Here is a 26215-nt window from a genome sequence, read left to right as displayed (position 1 = left end):
TGGTTTAAGGAGGGTGTACCTGTATGCTGGGTTGGAAATCTCAAGGATTAATTGTGATGTTTTCCTTGTTACATCACGTGTTGTTCTGAAAGCAAAAAGAAACAAATGAAACACGGAATGTAGGCTGTCATCCACGCAGACTGACCAGAGCAAAGCAGGCGAGCTTACTCGCACGATTAACTGAAAGTGAAGCGCTGCCGGCTCGTGATGTGCGAATGGCATGCACGCGCAGCGCGAGTCTCATCAAATTTTAACTTTTAGTTTAGCCTCCCATTCAGCTCATGAAAACGCACTACGTGAGGAAGGATTATATCAAGATATAGATTGGAATTCAGGTGCGGAATTTATATAAATAAAATAGCCTACTCTTTCACCGTTGCTGGTGTGCCAGTGATTACCCCTCCACTTGCCATAGGTTGCCGACCCCTGGTTGCTGACTTTTCATACTGTTCTGAGACCATATTCCTTGAAAGTCCCCTTCATTTAAAACACGCTGTCGGTTATGCTGAGTGACTCCAGCCAGGTCTCCTAAGCAACCAAATTGGCCCGGTTGCTAGGGAGGGTAAAGTCACATAGGATAACCCCCTCGAGGTCGCGATTAGGTTTTCTCGCTCTCAATAGGGCACGTGGTAATTTGTGTGTGGATCGCTGAGCGTAGCATGAGCCTCCCGTGCTGTGAGTCTCTGCGGTGTCATGCACAACGAGCCACGTGATAAGATGCATGGACTGACTGTCTCAGAAGCGGAGGCAACTGAGACTTGTCCTCCGCCACCTGGATTGAGGTGAGTAACCGCGCCACTACGAGGACCTACTAAGTAGTGGGAATTGGGCATTCCAAATTGGGAGAAAAGGGGATAAAAATAATTAAATAAAAAACACGCTGTCAGTTAAGCCATTAACTGATTAGGCAACGAGTCAGCTGCCCAAAACTTTCGAATGTAACCACTATTGTTTTTCCAAATTATGTGGTAATGGAAATCGTTTTCAAAATGCAAATGTATTATTGTGGACGTGGTCTAATTTTACGGGCTTTCTGTGTTTCGGTACATATGTGACATAATTAATATCTGAATGTGCACTGGCATTCAGACAATACACAAAAACCTGAAGTTTGCATCCTTTTAAAATCATATATGCTTTCCAGAAGAGAGAGAGAGAGAGAGAGAGAGAGAGAATACAATGCTTGCAGATGGTGTTTGAAGAACATGAATTTGAATGTCTAAATAGTAACTGTAAAAATAATTATTTTTGACTGAGGTCATTCCTTTCATCACAGAAGAAATCATAAATGTTCTACTAGAAATCTATCTGTGCAGAGGCCTGAGCTTTTCACTGTTTTTCCAGATACCATTTGATGACTTGCTTGAAAGAAAAGGATGATTCACTGTTCTTTTTTGCAGATGTAAGTACTTTTTAAAATTTAATTTTAGTTATATAATGAAATAAATGAATATGGTGGCACAATTATATTTTTGTCTACAAAACTAATTTCAAACATTTAAGCATACGACTTCAGATCAAAAGATTTTTTAAGATCATGAGAAACATTTCAGTCAAGTGTTTCAAAACTTTTGACCAGTAGTGTATGTATGAATATCTATGCAGAGGAGGCTTTCGCGCTTAAGACACGCGAGAGGCAGTTTGAACTTTGATCAAACGTGTAAACCACAGCTGGCCGGAAGCGAACATTTTTAGTAAAAACAAGTTTTAAATATTGATCTAACACACACCTAGCGTTTCCCTCCAGAAGACATTAATGAATCTACCGGAGTTGTGTGGATTACTTGTTTGATGACTATATGTGCTTTTTGGAGCATCAAAAATTTGGCATCCATTCACTTGCATTTTATGGTCCTACAGAGATGAGATATTCTTAAATAAATCTTTGTTTGTGTTCTGTTGAAGAAAGACAGTCATACACATCTGGGATGGCTTGAGGGTGAGTAATTAATGAGAGGTTTTTCATCTTTGGGTGAACTAACCATTATGAGAAGAGCTCCCACATTTACACATAACTAAGGACAACACTTTTGAATGCTTTAGCAGGATTAAAACTATTTTTTTTTTTTTTCAGGGGATTCAGTTCTGCCCAGTAAATAAATGGATGCTGTCTATTGAAAGCAAAGTCAAAGGTAAGCACATCTAGTAATATGCCATAATATTTAAATCTGTTAAAAAGCTTTTTATATTAGTAGAGGTGATATACAAATTGTCATAATTAACATAATTTCTTATGCTGAAGACAAAAGGGGATATCTTAATAAATATCTCTAGCCATCTTATCAATACAGTGGCAGTGGACAGTGCCTTCATGCAGCTTGTGTGTCATATTGCATGTCTGAAGTTATATGTTCACTTTGTGTGATTAACAGAATAAAATATTATAAATACATATTAGTTTATTAGTTTGGAGTGACATTAGAGAGAAATGTTGAAAAGCAAATGGTCATGTATCGTAGAATATTTATTTATAATTTATTTCTAAGGTTCATTTTGAGGATCAGTCCAGACTCCAGGTGCTCCAGAAGTGGCAAGACATTAAAACGAAGAAACTCTAGCCTGAATCCTCGTGTTGCTTCCTCCAACCATCAGGGAGTTTGTTAATTTGAGAGAATGTTGTGATCAGGAGAGTTTATGTAAGAACGTTTTTTAAGTGAATGACTGCATTTATTCAGGAGTGTTAAAAATGAAACTTTGCACAAATTTGAAATGTTAGTGCAAGAATGAAAATGCTTGCATACCTGTGAATGAGGTTCATTATTAGTGTGGACATGCAAAAGTGTTACAGTAATTTAAAGCTCTAATTGAAACTGAAAGGAGTGGGAATATAGTTAATTATGATACAATGAAATAACTGATGATTTGACTTCATTTTGAAGATCCATTGTACAATAAAAATTACTGAAGTCACATTTTGTTGTCATTTTTCTATATTCACTGGCATTGTTAAAGTACTGCAGTTCTATAATGTGTATATATTGTATTCCTGTAAATAAACAGGAGAAAGTGACAGGCCAATTACTGTACATTTTATAGTTTAACAGTATCTATTAATTATATTACAGTACAATACTGGTGCAGAAAACAGTAAAATACTGTAAATTTTACTCTGTAACAGTATACTGCTGTAACTACAATTTACGGTAAGATGGATGGTACTGTAAATGCTTTTACAGTAAAATTACTGTAATCCAATTACAGTAAGTTACTGGCGAACTGCTGCCAGTAAGTTACTGTAATTTGAACAGGAAATTTTTTACAGTGTACTTACCAATTTTTTTAATAAATGGTTATAAAACATTGATTTGACTTGAAATTATGTGAGAAGAAAGAGACTGCTGAGTCATACAAGAGATATAAATATAGCACAACTATATAGGAAATCGGTTGCCTGGGACAACTGTCAAATAGTATACAGTTTAGTGTTTTTTTTTTTATACAACATTATTACTAGGGCTGCAACTAATGATTATTTTGATAATCGACTAATCTAACGATTATTAGAATGATTATTCGGTGATTATTGCAATGGTTAATCATTAGCTCTTAACCGACTATTCAGCTTGTGCCTCGACTTAAAAGGTTGTATTAAACGTGCTTACTAACAATAAAGAGGACAAAATCATTTTTTTCTCCCCAATATGGAATGCCCAATTCCCATTGTGCTCTAAGTCCTCATGGTGGCGGAGGACGAATCTCAGCTGCCTCCGTGTCTGAGACGCATTTTATCACGTGGCTTGTTGAGCACGTTACCGTGGCGACCTAGCACGTGTGGATGCTTCATGCTATTCTCAGTGGCAACCATGCACAACTCACCACATGCCCCACTGAGAGCAAGAACCACATTATAGCGACCACGAGGAGGTTAACCCAACATGACTCTACCCTTCCTAGCAACCGGGCCAATTGGTTGCTTAGGAAGCCTGACTGGAGTCACTCAGCACGCCCTGGATTTGAACTTGTGACTCCAGGTTTGGTAGTCAGCGTCAATACTCGCTGAGCTACCCAAGCCCCCAGTCTGAAAATCCATAAAACAAGATATGTTTACTTGAGAAGAAACATATAAGATATTTAGACTTGCTTTAAGAGTATGTATCTTGAATATGTGTATTTTGTATAAGTGTATTTTTTCACTTGTTCATACTTCTGCCAGTGCAGTAAAGACAAAATATACTTTAAAATATTATGTCTTAATATCTTATATGTTGCTTTTCAGTTAAATATATCTTGTTTTAAGGATTTTTAGATATTTTAAAATATTAAAATATGTTAAACATTATATTCAACATTCTCCGATAACAGTTTTTTCTTCTGCAGTATAGCACCTAAAGTAAATGTACGTAAGGAGTTTTAGATATTTATACTGGAAAACTAAACAAAAAAGACCAATCAAAAACCTTTTTTTTTTTTTTGCTTTGCATAATGGGCTATGACTAAACTCTCACCTTTTTGTTAACTTCGATCCATCTTTAACTCACAAAAAAACAAACTCTTTTCTTTATAGAGCTGCGTATCGCCCATTTTCTTTATGATAAGATACACACCGTGACACATACAGTATATATGATTCACTACATTGCGAGCCATCATGTTATAATCTAGCTGCAGCAAGCAGGCGTAAGGGACGAGCGTCTCCGCGTGAGAGGAGAGGGTTTATCAGCCGGAAGAAGTCTGAAATTTTCTCGCTGTTTTTCATGCAACTCATATAAGCGGCTCTGACCACACAGAGAAATACGAGTTTCAGAGTTTGTGCTTATTTACACAACTGCTTCCTTATTATTTGAATTTTAATAAAGGATGCATTTAAGATATAACGCCGGGGGTTACCTTTTTAGACGCTCTGGCAGTTTTGCTCAAGTGGAACGCCAGGCAAGGTTCCACTTTGTTTCACGTCAGGACGACACTGCTTCTGTATTTACATATTTTGTATTTTTGTACTATAATTCCCTCATACTTTGTGATCTACATCACCTGTAAAGCCGCCTTTTCACTGTCTCCAACATTTGCATATGACTGTCGTATTCTCCCCCTAGTGGCAGTTGTGATAAATTGTCATTTTGCTCGCAATGGATTTTGTTCATTGAAGGAGAAGCTACCAAATGTTTACCTCATAATGACATTATTGTGTGTGATTTTGTTAAGCTGAAGAATGAATTCAATAAAATTCAGGATTAATATTCACTCATTATTTATTATTAATAATATCATGTATCATTAGTACTGTTTTTATAGTTTATATTATGATAATTAACAGCAACAACAACCCTAATTCGGCTATTATGAATCAGAAATTCATAGATGTGATTTTAAATATGTAGGTTTTGTGTGTGCAGAAATAAATTATACATGTACACATTTAATCACACGTTTACTGTAATTCCAAATGTTTTCTTTTTTTTTTTTTTTTTTTTTTTTGTTATTGTTATTTTTTTATATATGTGCAATGTAAACAATCATTTATGACTTCTACGTTATTCATTGTCAAAATACAGAAGCAGCACGCGTTTAGAAAAAAAAGTTCAGGAAAAAAATCTATTGATATTTCTCACTTTGTGCTGATAGTTTTGCATGAATACATCACTTCCGTTCAGGCAGTCGCATACGGTCTAGTCGCACGAGTTGAAATATTTTAACGTAGCCGAGGCTCAGATCGGATCCGAAAATGTCGCACAAGAGACGGTCTGAACCTCATGCAGCCCCCGTGCGACTCTCCATTGGAAATTAATTACTGCTGGTCTACCATATGTCGTTTGTCGGATGTAGTGAAAAGGCGGCTTAAGGCAGTTTGGAAGGTTTAGAGTGAGTTAAATGAGATCAAACGACTATTCGACAACATTTTGTTCAACAGTTTTTTTATTGTCGATGTTGTCGATAACACCAACTAATCGTTTCAGCCCTAATTATTACACAGCTCTTAGGAATACTTGATACTGATTTGTCAACTGCTCCATCCAGCAGTTAAATATATAGTATGAATAATCATCACATCTGGGGAAAAAGTAATATTTCACCAGTTATCCTGGTATTGCGATCCATCTTTCCTACTTTTCGTTTTACTCTGTGATCTCTAAGTAAGCTAATAAAATAATTTTAATTCAAATAAATTTCATGACCAATTATTTATTTATTTGGGAAGTAGTCATGTAATAAGCTGGACAATGAGCAGTAAGATGGTCATTATGGTAATATACACCAACAGAACTCCGATGCAAATTGGAGGATGAATTCAGCTGCTACTCTACAGTCTCTTTCTTCTCACATAATAACGTAATTTCAACTCAAATAATTATTCCATGTCCATTGAATTATTTATTTGATATATAGCCCTGCAATAAGTAGGATAAGTTACAGTCAGCTGGTCATTATCTCAAAATAAACCCCTTTGGGGTTATACTAGACCCCTCTGTTTTGCATCGGGTTCCTGACCACGCTGTCAGGGTTTATTTAGCAATAATGACCGGCTGACTCTACATTATCCCTTACATATTTAACCCAGGAGGTCTAAAATACCTGGAGAAAGCTATCAGCTATTCCCATTTATCTTAATGGCAGTTGCTCCCCACAATACTCTGACTGGCTGATGGCCCCACAAGATGTCAATTTCATGCTTTTAAAGGAATAGTTCACCCAAAAGTACTCACACTCATGCCATTCCAGATGTGTATGACTTTCTTTCTTTTGCAGAACACAAACAAAGGTTTTTAGAAGAACATTTCAGCTCTGTAGGTCCATACAATGGAGTCATATGGATTACTTTAAAGCTGCCTTTTTGTGAATTTTGGAGCTTCAAAGGTCTGATCACCATTCACATGCATTGTATGGACCCACAGTGCTGAAATATTCTTCTAAACATCTTTGTTTGTTTTCAACAGAAGACAGAAAGTCATACACATCTGGAATGGCATGAGGGTAGGTAAATGATCATAATTTTAATTTTTGGGTGAACTATTCCATTAAGAAGCCTACAAAAAATCAGCCACTGGTACAACATCTAATTGCCTATAATGAAATATTTTCTATTTATACTGTATGCATGTTTATTGCTAGAACATCATCAGAAGAATACATTGCTACTTTTGAATAAGTGTCAATGGAGAAACATGCTTTTTGCAACCAGATAGTGTAGTATCAATATTTACCAGCAAAGGCTTACTGGACCAGGTTAACCAGGCAAATTGATTCCTTACTTTGACTGTTGAATGCCTGACTGACCAATCAGAATCAAGTATTCCAGAGATCCACATAATAAAGAAAGCCAGAGAAAGATTAAACTAGCAAGTATCCTTGGTGTGATGTCAGCTTTGTTTGTGTAATAAATCAGAGCGTTGGCTCCATGTTTAGGATGATTATGCAGTGTCATCATGCAAATGTACTGGCCTTTATCTCTTCACCTACACGAACATTTCTGTCCTGTTCTTCACCTCTCTCTCTCTCTCTCTCTCTCTCTCTCTCTCTCTCTCAGTATGCTCAGGGATCCTGTGGGTGCTTCAAGTCTACTGAGGGTTGACTCAGGTGTGTGCATTTATTTATTAAAGTAACTTGTGTGTTCATTAATTATTTGGTCGACCTTGTCATCTCTCCCTGTATAGATACAGTCCTATGTAGCAGTGGCAGCACAGAGAGGGAGAGAGGGAGTCCCAGGTGGGGTTGTGAGTCCTCAGAGCCAAATGATGGAGCCATCCCAGCTACATAGCCTTGGAGTTGGGCCATGGTCATCAGGAGCCAATGCTCATGTGATGGTGACAAGCAAGATGGTGAGTGAGCAGGTTACTATAGCAACCCCAGGTTCTCAGGGTGTGCTTCCATTTCACCCAGTGTGTTAGAGAAGGATGGAAGGAGAACACTGAAGGAGAAGGAGGTAGACAGAAAGAGAGTGAGAAGTGCCAGGGAATATAAGGAGTTTCAGGAGGGTCTGGAGAGAAAAGAGAGTGATGAGTGATGGCTTGGGAGGGGTGGAAATATTACAGTAGGAAACACCTCAACACATGAAAGAAAAGTGGGCATGTCAAGTAATTTAATGGGGTCATTAAAGGCAAAATGTGTAATTATTATGTTAAAATAATCTTTCCTATACCAGTTTAATGTTTAGAGACAACTGTAAGTAAACCAAGTGTAGGTTGACCTCCTGAGTGTAAACACTGTGGCTCTATGCTGTTTGTTTAAGTGGCCAAACATGTCAACTTCTGGCTCAAACCATTGGCATCATTTTGTGGAGGTACTACATGTTTGTCATTACAATGGGAGACAGGGCCGGTTCAGATGGTGGTGTCAGAGTTCAGCCACTTATGTTGATTGTGTTTTGTTGTCTTTGTGGCTGAGCTCTGACATCCTTGTTTAGTGTTTTTGTCTAGTCTATGTGAGAATGCATGGCTCGCCCTTTTTGGCACTGTCATGCATTCTCTTGTATTGTTGGTTATTGGCAGGAGTTCATTGCTCTTATGTCATTCCTGCGGAATGCACTTGTGTCAATTGTTTTGTGTTTGTTTCTCATGACCTCGGGCACGCTTCGTGTTGCGCTCGCTTTGCGCTCGCTTTGCGCTGCGCGTCTGGGTCACGATTTGTTGTCATGTTGTGCTGGGGTTCGGCCACTTTGGTCTTGGTTGCCTGTTTATATGTGGCCAAACCCTTGCACAAATGTCCCATCTTGTCTGTCGTTTGGCATGAGCGCATGTTGCCATTGTCTCTGGCGATATGCGCTCTTGTCATTTGGGTGTTGCGTGGCTTTGTTTAGTTTCTGTATTGCCACGTGTCTCTCAGTTTTGCGTCACACCCCACTTCCTGGTCTCCTCATTATTAGTTTATTGTTTTCACCTATCCCTGTTTAACCTGTTTGATTTCTCCCCTTTATTAGCTCCTCGTGTATGCTGTCCTGTGCTGGATTGTTTCACTTCATTTGTTCGCTCTTGTCATCCTGTGCTCGTGTGTGCTGTCTGCCTCCCCTGTTAGTTTAGTACTTCTTCTGGTTTTTGTTTTGTCTTTTCTCCATCGAGAGAGTGTTGGTTTTGTATGTTTTTCTGTTTTATTTAATTAAAGCTCATTGATGCCATCTGTGCTTGGGTCCTTCCTTAAACGCCCCATTTTGTGACAGGCGGTAGGAATTTTTGGGAAACCTGTTTGAAAACAATCATTATTTTTGATTTCTGCAGAATTTTTAGAAGAATATTTCAGCCTCTGTAGGTTAATACAATGCAAGTGAATGGTGACCAAAACTTTGAATCTTCAAAAAGCACATAAAGGCATCATAAAAGTAATCCATATGACTCCAGTGGTTTAATCCATATCTTCTGAAGCGATACGAATGGACCAAAATGGGACAGACCAAAATGTAACTCCTTTGTCACTGTAAATCTTGACATCAGCAGTCTTCCTGGGGAACATGATTTCAAGCTCCATTACACTTCATAGAGCATGCTGCGCATGCTTCAAGCACTAGGAAGTGCAACAGAGTTTGAAATCATGATCGTGCCTAGAGACCGCAATGGCAAGATTTACAGTGAAAAAGGAGTTATATTTTGGTCTGTTAAATCGCTTCAGAAGACATGGATTAATCCACTGGAATCATGCATTGTATGGACCTACAGAACTGAGATATTCTTCTAAAAATCTTAGTTTGTGTTCTGCAGAAGAAGGAAAGACATATGCATCTAGGATGGCATGAGGGTGAGTAAATTATTAGATCATTTTCATTTTTGGGTGAACTATCCCTTTAAGCACTGAATCCACCAGAATCTCCAGCACTATCAGCAGATTTTGAAATGCTTGTGAAAAATTTCACTGCCTTCATATAAATAATAATATGTTATTTACAAATAATTTTTAAAGCATGATTTTCCATCACGTTTTTCATTTAAACTGCTTAATGAGGACTTTAAGATTACAGACATTACAGCATCTTTTTTTGTAAAGCTGCTTTTACATATGTGTTGTGAAATGCGCTATACAAATAAAAATTACTTGACCCAAAGTCCTTTTCAAGCCAAGTCATTCCACTCGGTGGCCAGCTTGGGAACGCTCCAAGCTATTTTCTATGGATACAAGTGGCATACAGGTACAGCACCTATCTGCTTGAATAGGGAAAGGCTGAAATGTCCAAATCAGCAGTAAAATCTGACACCAACGGTATCATTCACTGTACGTCTTTAGCTCAGACCATGCACAAAAAGCTATGTTTTTATGCTGATCAAGCTAATGCACATGCACATTCTCTAGTTTACTGACAGGTGATGTCTCTCTCTCTCTCTATATATAAATATATAAAAAAAACGTTATTAGCTCTTTTAACTGTAAGGCAGGATTTCCTTTTCTACACCTGCCATATTGGCTGTTCCAATTTCTCCAATTCATTTTAATACAAGTGGTCCATCTCAGCTAAACTGTCTCTGCTTCACATATTTAAACAGAATGCCCCAAAACCTTTTAAAACTAACAATCAGACCAGCATGGCCATGCTGATAGACCAAAAAAGAGCAGCAAACCCTCTAAAGCTGGTTTATTCTGTTTTTTTGTTTGTTTTTTTCAGCAGAGATGTCCACTTGCAAAAACACAGAGCTCTAAAGAAAGCACTGCAACATCGGCTGTCAGACAAACGCAGCTTTTCTTTGCTCTCCTCTGTTCGTGTCAATCTCTCCATACCTCCCTCCCTGCTGCTTTACTCGCTCACTTTTATTCTGATGGCGCTGCGCTGAGAGAGACATGGTGTCTGTCTCCACGGTAACAGGTATCCATGGAGACAGCCATCAGTCAGTATATGTCAGCGTTTCCATAGGGATGTGGATCTGGGGGTGTTTGTCAGTGAGTTTTGCTACGCACTTTTATCATGTTTGTCTGTGATTGTGTTATTCTATCTATGTATTAGTCACGGTGTCACACAGGACATACTGCATGCTTAGGCCAGGGAAACATATTCTGATTATTACACTTTAAGAGACTCCACAATGGAGTGTTTGGGACATCTCTGTTCAGAAACAAACATTATTTTTATGATTCCATTTGTTGCCGCTAGTGCAGAGAAATTACACACACAACCATGTTTTTAAAGAGTAAAAAAAAAGTCACAAATACACATACAATATGTAAGTCAGACCAGAAGTATTGATTTCACAAGAGGACATTTTCACACCCTACTGAACGAGACATACCAAGTCTGCATGGTTCTAGTCTGCAAAGCCACATGAAATAGCAGGAATTAGAGAGAGAGAGAGAGAGAGAGAGAGAGGGAGAGATGGTCAAAAATGCTGAAGTACGTTTTCACAGAAGCTCCTGGAAACATGGATGGCTGTGATTAGCTAGCTGAGCTAAGGCTGCAGTGTCACTGCAACAGTGTGATTGTTTACATGCTTCTGTAAATGGCTGAGAAACATTCTGATTAATTGCTGCTGCTCTGCTCCTCTCCTAGCCAAACAGGAATCAAGTGTATCAACACATTTAGCACTCCAAAGTGCCAATTAATTGTTTGCCAGAAGCACATGTATATATGTCTCACAACCTAGGGGCATTTTGTTTCACAAAAGCTGTATTGCAGAGATAGTCAAGTGAGAAAAAACTTTGAGACTTTTGCTTGCATTGCCTCAGCAACAGTAGAGTAAGCTATAAAAGGAAAATTCATCAAGACAAATTTTGATGTTGGCTTGACAAAGCCTTGCCTGAAAGTTTAAAAAAGTTTAAAAAGCCATGAAGATTGATCATTATATAATTTCAGGTTTTATTGACCTTGTGTACTCTAAATACCATATGATCTACAGTATATAGCATTAAAAGTTGGATAGACAAAGTTTACCTTTGATTTAGAGGTACACTACAGAGGACATCTCATTAAATGTTTTGTTAGAAAGGAACAAAATACGGTACCATTATTGAGTCAGTACATAAAAAGCCGTTTAAAATTGTGTTCTTGCCTCACCCCAAGTGAGTATGGTAAGCCTACAATAATAGTTTTACATTTAGAGCTGTTGGGCTCAATTTGGCAGGAGAGTTCAGCCTTCTGTCATTCGTGCGTATACACTGTATGTCATGTCTGTAAAGAAAGAAAAGAACGTCCGGCGGCAGATATGCTACTTTGCTTTGACTTAATATGTTTTGGATGTACATCTTGTAGGACTTCCTTCTTACTATTAGTGACTCTTGATGTAGCTAGTCAAGTGCACTCTGATCACAGGCAACCATGGGTATACCTGAAACCATCAGATTGGAATTTTATGTTTCAACCACATATGTCGACAGAGAGCCCAGAATTACGTAGTGTACCTCTACTTTGTCACTGAGCATGACAGGTGTCAATACATAAACACACACACACACACAACAGTTAGATGTGCATTTGTTTATCATTAAATGATGGAGACAGACCTTCTTAACGGCTCATTTATTAATAAATCAAAACCAGATGGGACGTTTCACAAACATAAAGACATTTGCCGTTTTTGTATGGTGGAATTAAATTATCACTGAAGCTTAACAAGAATGAAATACCACCTTCGAGGGAAACTATCATTTGTTTAAATGTTAATGAGAAGACCGTCAGAGGACTGCAGACCAACAGCAGTGTGGCAAAAGTTGTTATATTATTTAATTATTGCAGATTTGCATTGTGGTCTTTGTTTACATGCCCATTGTGTTTTGATGCAGTTTTTTGTGCAAGTAAGAAGATAAGAGTGCTGCTGCAGAAATCTACTTCTGTCCAGTGTCTTTACTCTATATGTATGCACATATACTTCACACAAATTGCTAAAACCAACTAAAAGAGACTGAATTTTTCAATGCATTAACTATAAAAAAACCCAAAAACAATTAATCGTGATTGAATATTTTACTTGATTGACTGCCCTAACGTGTATTGTATTATTATATTATTTTATTATTTACATTATACAGTGCTTATACTAATATAATATCTTGCTCCACCAAGGCAGTTGCACCTGAACACTTCAGGGACGCTTACCTCATCATTATAGTAATGGTTTGTGATCAAGTCAGTCTTCGACTTTGTTTGAAAATCATACTAGACTGCACAAACATTCCATGACTCAAGAAACGCTGATTGAACATGTTTATATACTGTATATGTACACCGATCAGCCATAACATTAAAACCACCTGCCTAATATTGTGTAGGTACCCCTTGTGCTGGCAAAACAGCGCCAACCAGCATCTCAACTATCTCAAAATAGCATTCTGAGATGCTATTCTTCTCACCACAATTGTACACAGCAATTATCTAAGTGACCGGAGACTTTGCCAGTTCGAACCAGTCTGGCCATTCTCTATTGACCTCTCTCATCAACAAGGCATTTCCATCCACAGAACTGCCGCTCACTGGATGTTTTTTTGTTTGTTTGTTTGTTTTTTGGCACCATTCAGAGTAAATTCTAGAGACTGTTGTCTGTGAAAATCCCAGGAGATCAGCAGTTATGGAAACACTCAAACCAGCCCATCTGGCACCAACAATCATGCCACAGTCCAATTCTCTGAGAGCAAATTTTTTTCCCCATTCTGATGGTTGATGTAAACATTAACTGAAGCTCCTAACTCATATCTGAATGATTTTATGCACTGTTCTGCTGCCACACAATTGGCCGATTAGATAATTGCATGGTTGATTGTTGGTGCCAGAAGGGCTGGTTTGAGTATTTCTGTAACTGCTGATCTCCTGGGATTTTCACGCAGAACAGTCTCTAGAATTTACTCCAAATGGTGCCAAAAACAAAAACATCCAGTGAGTGGCAGTTCTGTGGATGGAAATGCCTTGTTGATGAGAGAGGTCAACAGAGAATGGCCAGACTGATTCGAACTAAGTCTACAGTAACTCAGATAACCACTCTTTACAATTGTGGTGAGAAGAATAGTGTCTCAAAATGCTATTCTGAGATGGGGGTTGGCGCTGTTTTGGTGGCACGAGGGGGACCTACACAATGTTAGGCAGGTGGTTTTAATGTTGTGGCTGATCGGTGTATAAATATGTACAGTTTATACTGAATATATATATATATATATATATATATATTATTAGTTAGGAAAGATAGATGAGTCAGAACATTCTGAAGGTCTGTGCCGAGTTTGGTGGATGTAGCTTGAAAGCTGTAGGAGTTACATTTAGAAATGTTGTTCTCCTTAATCCCGAACTCTAAGTATGAGCAATAATAATAGTTGAAAAACTACCAGCAACTGAAAATGTAAAATAAAAATAATTCACCTGTATTGTATAGGCCTACTACAAATTTGATCTAGTTTATAGATGTACCCCATCACAAAAGTATTTGTGAAGAAGTTTTCATGGTTTAAATGGAGTAATATTTTAGATCAACCTGAAAAATTGAGATACTGGAACTTAAACTGCACCAAAGGCTTTAAAGAGCACCTATTATGGTTTTTAAACATGCCTAATTTTTAAGTTTTAAAGGTCTTATACAATAGATTTACATGCATCCAATGTCAAAAAACACTATAATTTGCTCATAATTTAAATTGCAGCATTACCTTTTTTTCCCAGTGTCAAAAACGGCTCGTTCAATGATCCGTTCTAAAGGATTCATTCTAAACTCCTCCTTTCAGAGAGCCTACTCTGCTCTGATTGGTCAGATGTCCCAGTCTGTTGTGATTGGTCTACCGCTTAGTATAGAGTTTGAGGGTGGGACAAAGCTGTTCACAAGCAGCCAGTGAAGACCAGAGGCGGGTTTTTTGTTACCAAATTACGTAGGTTAGTACAGGAAGTAAGTCTGGAATTACTAACGACTCGTTTCAGGTGTTCAGAATTGGTTCTTTCTTTTGGGAGTCAATAACTTTGCAGACTTTTTTACATTCACAAACAGCTATATAACACACTACATGAAAGGTAATATTTGAAAAACCATAAAAGGTGCTCTTTAAAATGTCCCTCATGATAGGTATCCTTAATAAGACTATGCTGATACAGAAGATAACATTGACTCCCATATAATGTAACATGTTTTTTTTTTTTCCCAGCACTTTTCTTTTTATTTTGGTGAGTGGTACCCTATTAATGTGTTGGATTTGAGTGTTGCTGCTCAAATAGGGGCCAGAGCTCAGCGCTATACCACCAAGCCTGAATAAAACTGTATCTCCAGTTGCATACTAATGAGGAGCAATACAGGGAGACAGGAAGTATTTTTGGTCTTTGAGAGGAAATGTTAGTGTAGAGTAAATCAGGAAGAGAGAAGAAAGAAAAATCAGTGTCTGTGTGTATGTTTGTATGTATCTGTGGGAGAGTGTTTTGCGTACAGGGCCTAAAATTAGGTGAATTGAGAAAATATAACAGCCGTAAATATTTTTTAACCAGCCATGAAACTGCATATTTTCCTTAAAATATATATGTTTGTTCTCTGACTAAAATGGCATATAATTTTTGTAAAAAAAAATTAATAAATCTTTTAGTTGACATTAGTGTGTAAAGTGTCAAAAACATGCATCAAACTGTAACAGACCAAACTTTAATCAAATAATCAAACATTTCGGAAAAAAATTAACATTTTCTTAATTTAAACGTGTAAAATATAAAAAAGATACATAGTACACACAAAATATTGTACAACTCTCCTTGTTGTGAAAACCTATCCTGAAATAATAGCATAATGAATGTTGTAGCTACTCATCAGAAGTTAGCCTCCTGTATTCTAAATTCTTCATCGTTTAGAGACTGGCTATTAATTTTCCGTGTTTAGCTAATTTAGAGTATTGCATTGCGCGTAGCTTGTTTTTTATGGAAACGGCGTATTCACAATGCAAGTTACGCATATTATGATTAGTGGGTAACTTAGTTCATGTTTATCTGTTCATTCGCTTCAGTGTCTGTGCAGATACACATTGTAATTTTACATATATGTTGTGGATACAGTGATTAACCTCATGTATAAATAGGATGCGTTTGAGTGAGGCAATTAACCCAATTTTTAATTGGTTCATTTTGCCAGTATTCATCACTTCAACTCATGCATCTCAAGTGGGGAAATCCCAACATTATATTAGATGATTCCATATCTAATATCTTATTCTATAAATAGATTTTTCTCTAGATGTTTTTTCTTCTGTTTATACTTTGCACTGTTAATATCTTGCAGTATTATTTTTACTCATCATATTTTCGTCAGCAGTATTAAAATCTTGTCATGATGCATCTTTTTTCGTCTAGTATTCTTTATCATTGACGAAATAAAAAGAAACCATTCGTCAACGAACATTTTCGTCAATGATTTTGTTGACGAGATTAAAGGTGCACTCAGTAATTTTTCCCCATTGAAAAAGTTTAACTCCTAAAGACATGAATTTTAATTTTGCAATATATGTAGGAAATCCTGACCACTCACATTAAAATGAAGACTCCAGTCATATCAGTAACTTTATATAAGTTGCTTTATTCCACATGGAGAGTGTCCGCATATTGGGGCTGCCAGGTTAGAATCACATGACCAGCCGAATTCTACTTGCTTAATCTCAGTAATCGTCCTGTTATTGGGCCCTTTACTCATTGATTAATTTGAAGTAATCATGGCTGACTGTGAATACTAAATTTCTACAATGTCATCTGAAACTGAAAACGATTGATTTTAAATGATGCTGCATACAAGCTACTAGGTGTAAATGTAAATCCAAGATGACCCAAAGAAAAAAGTTACTCAGTGTACCTTTAACACTGCTCATATTGTCATTTTAATGAGTTTACGCCATGTTAGATTAGTGTGTGTATAGACAGAAGACTTGTTTTCCAATGCAAACTGGAGGTTTCAAAGTGCCCTGCAGGTGTGAGTTGTTTACACGTCTGCATGTGTGTGTGCCAGTGCTATGGTACAATCCCACATCATCATCTTTCATCCCTAACTGTAACATCACTGTACAAACCTTGCCGAGGTTTGCTCTAAAACTTAATGACACATGTGAGAGGAGGATCTCTCCTCTACCATCTGCAGCCCCATCATTCCCAATCACATCCCATCAGATCTCATTCAGCCCTGCAGTCTCTCACAGACCACTCAAATGCGGGCACACACATATCATATCCTTAGCAGATGGTGGTGTAACTCCAGCGTGTAAAAATAAAGTGTGAATGTAAAATGGAGGCTGATTTTGAATCGCGATTAATTTGCTGTTATATGACCGTCTATAGGCTTGTTTCACATATATTGTGTCTGTGTTGCAGGAGCAGCACATATTTATTTCGGCACCCATATTAAAATGTTACAGTGTTTACACTGTCTGCATGAACAGACACTGCGCTGAAAGTTAAATGCTTGGTCACATTTACTCTTGTACGTGATCTATGGGAATCTGTGCGGTATTTTTCGCCTGATGGACTTCTGGTAGCGGAGAAATTTCCTTTTGCAAATTTCACTTAAATTTGTGTCGAAGTTCGGTTAAATTTGACACAGAAATTACATACTTGACCAAAACAACTTGCTTGTTTTGTAGTGACCTCTTTGTGGGCCGAATCTTTGTACATAGCTCATGCAGGTTTCACACTCGCTTTACATTCGGCAATGCCTTCTTCACCAGTAAAATTTTGCTGTGCAAGGGTAAATGTGACCAAGCTTGAAGAGTTTCGGTGCCAGGCCTCTTTTTGCCCTGCTGAACTCAGCAGAAAATGTGTTAAAAATGCTCTGTAAACCTATTTATCAACATGATCTTTTGCACTAAAGGCTTTTATAAAGTAACATAAAAGCAGTGGAGCAAACCCATTGTTTGAAAAAAGATGTTTGTCAGGCGGGATTTTGCCGTATTTGAAACAGTGATGTACGTGATTGACAGCGTATGAAATGTAAAAGCAATGCTTGTGAGCACAGAGTGATATAGGCTCAGAGAAACATGCACATATAATATTTATGGTCTGATAATATAATATAATTCATAATCAGATATTATGCCTATTTTGTTGCAAAAACAGTTTTGAGCTTAGTTAATTATTTTTGTTAAATAAAATTTAAATGTAAATGTAAAATAAAAATGTTGCTGTTTGAGTAGTAGTTTGAGCAGCATTGGGAGCAACATTGCAGACACCAAAAACAATAATCTGGGCTTCCCCACTTTTGAAAAGCACCAGACACCGCTGGTCGGGCTTGATTCAAGTTACACACTCAGTGACATCCACACAATCAGCAATTTCTATTCAGTAAGTCTGAATTCAGAGGATACAAGCATTTTAAAGCCCCACATTGGGGCTTGGGTTCTGTTTCAGATGTAAATGTGATCCGCTTCCTCATGTAAATTAGATTTCATGATGATCAAATTTGTGCCCACTCCCAGTAACCATTTAATAATACATGGCTGTTATTAAAGGGAATATTCAACATAGTTACCCAGAAAGTTTTATTTTCTGTATACGCAGCAGAAACGATGTAAGTGTAAAAACACAATGAGAACCTGCTGTTGCAGTTACGCTCATGCGACACAAATTCAAGAAACAAGCCTCAGTCGGTTTTATGGAGGTGCTTGTTGGTGCTGGCTCCTCTGTGGCCATGCTCCCCTCTTGGCTCGCTTAGCCGTGGGTAGAGTATCGACTGCCACCATCGATTTACTTGTACAAACATTCAGCCTCAATCCCCACATAGAATATTTCAGTAACCTGGGGGGCTCCTCTCACCCGAGCCTACACATAAATCAGCCACTATACATGCAGCACAAAGCAGGTGAGTTAGCATACTGTTAATCATGTCTCTTACCGTGGGAGCCGGCTGCATTGTGCGAGCTTTGTGTATACGTGAACGAGTGCGTGTGTGGAGGAGTGTGTGGTGTGTGTGGGCACGCAATGTCAAAACCTCATTCATTGGTGAAAGTCCAGTGCTTTGCTTAAACAGCTCGGTTCATTGCAGACAGTTAAGAATCTTCTTAAAGCAATTCAAGCATAGTGGACTTTATTAACACCCTCAACTCAGAAATTTACTGTCCTCTACAACAGTATAAAAATGCATTCCCCTTCCTCTTACACTACTGCTGAAAAGCTGGTGTTTTTTTCTGGTAATGCTGGTTAATTAAGGAGGTCTTGCTGGAACACCAGCACACCAGCATCCCATTTGGTGGACCACCATTCAAACAACAGCCAAATGTACTTGTTGAATATTTAATAAGGAGTTGGGCCTCCTTTGCTGCTATAACAGAATCAACTCTTCTAGGAAGATTTTCCCCTAGATGTTGGAACATGGCTAAGGGGATTTGCTCCCATTCAGACACAATAGCAACAGTGATGGCCATGTATTGTATGATTTTTGAAATTGAAAAAACTTTTGAGTCTTTAGTTTGATATGTGATATCCAGTCTTTGTAAATTGGGTGATGATCTTAACGTTGCACAACGAGAACATTTATTTATGTAAAAACTTTGGCTCAGTGCATCTCTAAGGAATTTTTCGCTTTTGGATTCAGTATGACAGTTTGAAATCCCAGAACCAGAACAATAATGGGAGACAAGCTACTGATGAAAATGAGGCCAAGCACACTCTTCTTTAGACCAAAGATTAGTGGACTTTCCTAACCTAAGGCATGCAGCAAGACTCTAATAATGCAGCTACTCTCTAAAGTTACTGAATCGATAAATAATGTAGAGAAAACTTAAAATAAGTTGTAACACAGACCTTTTTGTAGTTCAGTATACTGAAGGATCCACTTTTACTGCCCATAGTGAAACAACAGTATAAAAGCCATGACAGCCTCATTCCCATGTGACTGACTAAAAATAAAATATTGCTACAAGTCACATTACATTAGCACAACAGAGCTTAGTTCTTCCTAGAAATAAATATGCTATAAACATTAGATAAAATATTTAGTTAGCAATGATGTGTGCTATTAAAACATACCAAGTAGAAAAGATGAAATTCTGCTGTTTATTAATCTATTTCCCTGACAGATCCCAAAAGAGTCTTTGATGCATTCCAAGCCTGCAAGCATGGATTGAGACATTTGATTTCTAGAAATACACATCCACAAAATGCATCAAACATTCAGGGGAATTTTTGTGTACAGAAAATGCTGAGCATACGAAACATGGTGTCAATAAAAAATAGATTCAGTTATTTATTTGATCCACTCTTGAATTGAATTGCACTCTTAGCTGTGTGTACATCCAGTGTGCTGACTGACATAACCTGTATTGGCGATGAACTTTTTCAATCAGTTCCTTTCAATCAGAAGCTCTGAAGTTTCTGTCTCTCAGCGAAGGGCATCAGGCACATTTACTCTATAGCAGATCTGAAAAAACCCACTCCAGGTGTTTTGCGCACTGTAATTTTTGGCCAGAAAATTGACCGGTAGATTATTATCGAGGATGTGTTGGATTAATGGAAGCTTCCACTCACTGCAAGTGCAATGGAAAGCTCCACTGTTACCAGTGAACAGGCTCTGAATTATGTTCACTTGCTTTTTTATATATATATTATTATTATTATTATTTTTTTTTTCATTTCTGTCCTCTCAAATACAGTGACCCCAAAAGGTATGTGGACACTTATTGGACACTTATGCCACACTTAAAAATATATGAATGTCTTTGCAATACAGTATATAGCAAAATATCAAAGCTGCATTTATTTTAAAGAAAGATAGTACAAGCAAACTTTTCAAGCAGACCATTTCACAAAAGTACATTTATTAGGTTTCAAACTATATAACAATAGATATTTTGTTTAAAATTAAGACAAAAGTATTTGGACACTTTTTCTGGTTGTCAAACATTAGTGGAACGCATAGTTAAAGTCGGGAACTACACCTGTAGTAACTCAGCTAGAGAAATTCATGTGTGTTTTATCCATTCAGTCGTGTCCGACTATTGGTGATCCGATGGATAAAGTTCCTCCAACTGTCACGGTCAATGATGGCATTCTTTAGGTTTTGGAAACTCTTGTTCATGTCATTCTTGACATAGTCCAATCACCTTGATCTTTGTCTTCCTCTTCTAAATTTTCCTTCCATCATCCCAAGCATGATGTTTTTTTCCAAGGAATCTTCTCACCTCATTATGTGCCCGAAATATGTGAGCTTTAATTTGGTCATAAATGATTCTACATTTAAGAAATAAATTATTCTAATGAAAGTTCCGGCATGATCAAGAATTGACTGATTTGTTCTCCTGGCAGTCCAAGGAATGCGCAGAAGCCTCCGCCAACACCAAGGTTTTTCAACTATCATTTGTCTTGACTGTCCAACTTTCACATCCATACATGGTTACAGGGAAGACCATTGCTTTGACAGTTAGGTTCTTTGTTGTCCACAAGATGTCCTTGCACTTCATCAATTTGTCAAGGCTTATCAATACTTTTCTTCCCAGGAGTAGTCGTCTTCTGATTTCAGCACTGCAATTGCTGTCTTGTCTTATTTGTGATCCCAGAAAAATAAATTATTTGATGGTCTCTAGTTCTTCATCACAAATCCTAAAGTTTTGTAAGGTTCCTGTTGATGTGATTTCGGTCTTTTTTATGTTCAGCTTTAGTCCGGCTGTGCCACTATTTTCTTTGATGTTGACAATTATTGCGTTGAGATTTTCTGCACTTCGTGCAATTAGAGTTGTGTCATCATTGCTGATTATTCTTCCTCCAATTTTGATTCCACTTTGATCATCGTCAAGTTCCAATTTTCATACTATGTGTTCAGCGTAAAGGTTGAACAAGTATGGTGACAGGACACAGCCTTGTCTGCAACTTTTGCAACTCTGAACCACTCTGTTACTCCATAGTCACGTAGAGAATGTCATACCTCCACTAAAATGATCTTTACACCAGTTGGTTAAAAATGGCTCAGAGAAGTGAAGTTAGTTCTAGCACCCACTTAGAAAGGTTTAGCATCATTTGTTTGCTGATGCCACTTGCTTTAATATGTTGTGTCTAATGCAATGAAATACATGCAATTTAAGTGTTTTAAGTGTTCAAAATTGACTAAATACTTATTGTAGACATTAATATACACTTATGTATTCCAAACTTTCCAAATCTTTAGTAAAACTCAATTTTATAATTAACTAGATACACATTTCCTGCAAGAAAAAACAGTGCTTGCTTGCAAGGTAGCCAGATTTTTTTTTATAAAAAATCATTTGGAATGTCAATTCTAATTTTGTAGGTTGTCTGAGTGCTTTTGCAGTCCTCTGATATCCCTAATCAGTGTCTTCATTAATAAAGCGTTAAATTAGTTTTATAAGTCATGTCAGGGTCATCATGTCTTCATAACTACAATTACACACAAAAAACTGTCTGATAGCCCTTAACCAAGTTCTATTTTGGAATTACTACTTCATCTCAGCCTACAAAGACATAGTAAAATGCCTGCTGTATAGTATAAATCCATCCCAGTGCTGAGTAGTGACTTAAGTATGTATGTTTTTTTCCATAATATTTGCGTAATCAGAGTCTTTCCCCAATGGTGAGAGCTCCTGTAGAGTTTGTGTGGAGTTTATGTTAGCTCACTCACTGTCTGTGGTGATGATAAGGTACTTAGCCGACTGCTGAGTCTAGTTAACACACTGTACGGTACTGTGCGGAGGAACATATGTATAGCCCGGTTATTGGATTTAGTTAAATTTTTTAACACCATCGCAACACAGAGGATCAGAGGCTGTATTACAGAACATCCTTACTGTAGAATCCTATCAATCACACAATCCTAACTTGAAGATAGGAAGTCTCTGTTATACGGCAGAAAGCCTGTGAGATACTGCTCACTGAATACCAGAGGCTATTCTATATAATTTCTGTTGAATGTTTTCAGTGTTCCACAAACATTTATTGATGTTTTTTTTTTTAATAAGAAATTTTGCCTTCCTTAACGGTAGCCTAATATTCTTGTGTCAGCTGAAGTTGCGCAGCCACCTGACATGACAGCAGTAACTACAGGTAAAGTTAATTGTCACAGTTTTATTACAGAACAGCTCAACATACATGTTGTTGTGCCAGTGCATCTGTGAATGGCAGTCTGCCTGACCAATAATTAAAATTTTTCATCATAGGTCCACGTGTTTAGTTGTATAACAGCAGATGAATGGGTTATCTATGGGGTTCTGCTTACGCGGCAGTATTCTGCATTTTAGCAGAACCCCTTGTCTGCAACGTGCCACCTCAAACAACTCCCTTTAAAGGGAATGAACACAGTTACTGGACCGAACTCTGAAGTAAAAATAGAATAGGCATCTCTTCTCCGCATCAGCTGGCAGACATGCGGTTGGGGGCGGGGGGGGTGGCAGTGTAAAAGTGAAGCAGATTCACTTTTACACTGCTTTCCTTTATTTCTCACTGCAGTGTGTGTATTTTTCAAGACAGGATGCTACATGTAATGCTGAAAATCACCTCTCTATTGATATAATAGAGGGTTTTGTAGCAGAAAACAGAGGCTACATCCCAAGCCCCAGAATCCAAGTCTTATTCCTAAAATTGGACTTTCCCTCAGGAGGAAGCAACGTGCTGCAATAGCTCTGTGTGACAGTTTACAGTGTCTGTGCTGAAAGTAAGATGTGTGTGTGTGTGTGTGTGTGTGTGTGTGTGTGTGAGGGTGTATATTTAAGCCTTAAGTGGTTAAAGATGATGTGTACTACAAGTAAGTAGGTTGATTCCCCGAAAAGTGTACAAACTGTGGCACTATCAAAGCATTGCTTTGTTTGCTTTGAGCATCCTGACCAGCCTGATACCTTACTGGTGTAACCTCCGTTCCCTGATGGAGGGAACGAGACGTTGGTGTCGATGTAGTGACACTAGGGGTCACTCTTGGGAGCCCGAGACACCTCTGGTCTTTGATAAAAGGCCAATGAAAATTGGCGAGTGGTATTTGCTTGCCAACAAAAGATTTTCCACCCGGCCCTACACCGGGGGATGGAGTGGTCTTTCTACCAGCTCCAGGCTTTCTACCAGCTTTCTACCGTCGAGAACTGCTGGGCAAAGTCCTCAACGATGTCGCCGAATAGGCCCGCCTGGGAAATGGGGGCAGCAAGGAACCGTGTCTTGTCGGCCTCGCCCATCTCGACCAGGTTGAGCCACAGGTGGCGCTCCTGGACCACTAGTGTGGCCATCATCCGCCCGAGAGACCGCGCCGTGACCTTCGTCGCCCAGAGGGCGAGGTCGGTTGCAGAGTGCAGTTCCTGCATCAAATCTGGGGCGGAACTACCCTCGTGCAGTTCTTTCAGTGCCTTGGCTTGGTGGACCTGCAGGAGAGCCATGGCGTGCAGGGCAGAGGCGGCTTGTCCAGCAGCGCTGTAGGCCTTGGCCGTCAGGGACGACGTGAGCCTACAGGGCTTGGAGGGGAGCTTAGGGCGTCCACGCCAGGTGGTGGTGCCCTGCGGGCATAAGTGCACCGCGAGTGCCATCCACTGGGGGAAACGCCGTATTTGCGAATGCCAGGGGGCCAGCTGTGTCGCCAGCACGTCTATGCCGAGGGTAGCCTTGGTGAGCGGCGGACCAGAGCGGGCAGTGGGAGGATTCTTGGGCAGGTAAACAGGTCCACCTGTGCCTGACTGAATCGACTCCAAATCCGCATGCACCACCTGGGAGTGGAATCGCACTGGCGCGGGACGCGTGCTGGTCCGCTGCGGCGTCGCGGTTGCCCAGGATATGAGTGGCATCGCAGCCGACTGGAGGTGCTGCTGACTCCGGAGGAGGAGACGGCGGGCGAGTTGTGACATACAGCAGTGTCACAGACTGCCGTGCTGTCTGTCCGAATTAGCACGTGCTTGCCCTGGATCAATGGCCGGAACCTCCACAGGGCAAGCAGAATTGCCAGTAACTCGAGGCAGTTGATGTGCCAACGCAGCCGTGGACCCGTCCAGAGGCCGGTGGCTGCGTGCCCATTGCAAACAGCGCCCCAGCCCATTTTGGAGGCGTCTGTCGTGACCACGACGCACCTGGAGACCAGTTCTAGGGGAACACCTGCTCGAAGAAACGAGAGGTCGGTCCAAGGGCTGAAAAGACGGTGACAGACCGACGTAATGGCCACGCGGTGTGTCCCGTGGCGCCATGCCCGTCTTGGGACTCGAGTCTGGAGCCAGTGCTGAAGCGGCCTCATATGCATACCGAGCGGGGTGGCCACCGCCGAGGATGCCATATGCCCCAGAAAAAGTCTGAAAAACTTTTTTTTTACTCTGAAAAAGTTTTAGTGGAACCGCTGTTTTCTGTTTGAACGCCTTCAAACAGGTCAGCACCGACTGGGCGCGCTCGTTCATAAGGCGCGCCATCAGGGAGACTGAGTCCAACTCCAAACCGAGAAAAGAGATGCTCTGAACCGGGAGGAGCTTGCTCTTTTCCCAGTTGACCCGAAGCCCTAGTCGGCTGAGGTGCGAGAGCACCAGGTCCCTGTGTGCGCATAACACGTCTCGAGAGTGAGCTAAGATTAGCCAGTCGTCGAGATAGTTGAGAATGCGAATGCCCACCTCCCTTAACGGGGCAAGGGCAGCCTCTGCGATCTTCGTAAAGACGCGAGGAGACAGGGACAGGCTGAAAGGGAGGGCTTTGTACTGATACGCCCGACCCTCGAACGCGAACCGCAGGAAGGGTCTGTGTCGAGGAAGGATCGAGACGTGAAAGTATGCGTCCTTCAGGTCTACCGCCGTGAACCAATCTTGATGCCGGACGCTCGCTAAAATGCGTCTTTGCATCAGCATCTTGAACGGGAGTCTGTGTAAAGCCCGGTTCAGTACTCGCAGGTCCAAGATTGGCCGCAACCCACCGCCTTTCTTTGGTACGATGAAGTAGGGGCTGTAAAACCCTTTCTTCATCTCAGCTGGAGGGACAGGTTCTATCGCACCGTAGGAGGGTAGCGATTTCCGCGCGCAGGGTAACAGCGTTTTCGCCCTTGACGAAGGTGAAGTGAATACCGCTGAAGTATACTCTCTAGTTTTTCTTCTGAAGCGCCCAGGGGCATTCTCTGCAGGTGAATGAACAGTGCTATTCAGCTCAATGAGCATGACCGTTCGGCTCCGAAGAGAAAATCTGAATGAGTGGTTGCATACCAGCTCCTTTTATACCCGTATGTTCGGGGGAGTGGCATGCAAATACCACTCGCCAATTTTCATTGGCCTTTTATCAAAGACCAGAGGTGTCTCGGGCTCCCAAGAGTGACCCCTAGTGTCACTACATCGACACCAACGTCGAGTGAGTGACAGATAGGGAAAGCAACATTGGCTCAACCAATAGTGTGAGTTTGGTGTAGGACTCTCTGTTTGTTTGACCAATGACAGATAAAGGGAGTGTTTAGGAATCCTGTTTGAAAACAGGCAAAACAATTATTTTTGCAATTTCGTTTGGTTA

The 26215-nt window shown here is 39.5% G+C and overlaps 1 protein-coding gene across 4 annotated transcripts in view; it reads left to right on the top strand.

Moving 5' to 3' along the window:
* Positions 1 to 26215, top strand: part of LOC127452282 (leucine-rich repeat-containing protein 4B-like) — a 74423-nt gene that overhangs the window by 20262 nt on the left and 27946 nt on the right. The window contains exons 2-6 of one of the 4 annotated variants that reach the window (XM_051717629.1): positions 1345 to 1402; positions 1906 to 1939; positions 2075 to 2132; positions 2487 to 2636; positions 7463 to 7754. The gene's annotated coding sequence lies outside the window, so the exon portion shown is untranslated. The remainder of the gene's footprint in view (positions 1 to 1344; positions 1403 to 1905; positions 1940 to 2074; positions 2133 to 2486; positions 2637 to 7462; positions 7755 to 26215) is intronic. The other 3 variants (XM_051717632.1, XM_051717630.1, XM_051717633.1) reach the window with 3 other exon arrangements.

The sequence above is a fragment of the Myxocyprinus asiaticus genome, chromosome 14 (assembly GCF_019703515.2).
Source record: "Myxocyprinus asiaticus isolate MX2 ecotype Aquarium Trade chromosome 14, UBuf_Myxa_2, whole genome shotgun sequence".
Classification (NCBI taxonomy): Eukaryota; Metazoa; Chordata; class Actinopteri; order Cypriniformes; family Catostomidae; genus Myxocyprinus; species Myxocyprinus asiaticus.
The sequence above is the reverse complement of the archived record's forward strand: the minus strand, read 5'-3'. Positions and strand labels throughout refer to the sequence as shown.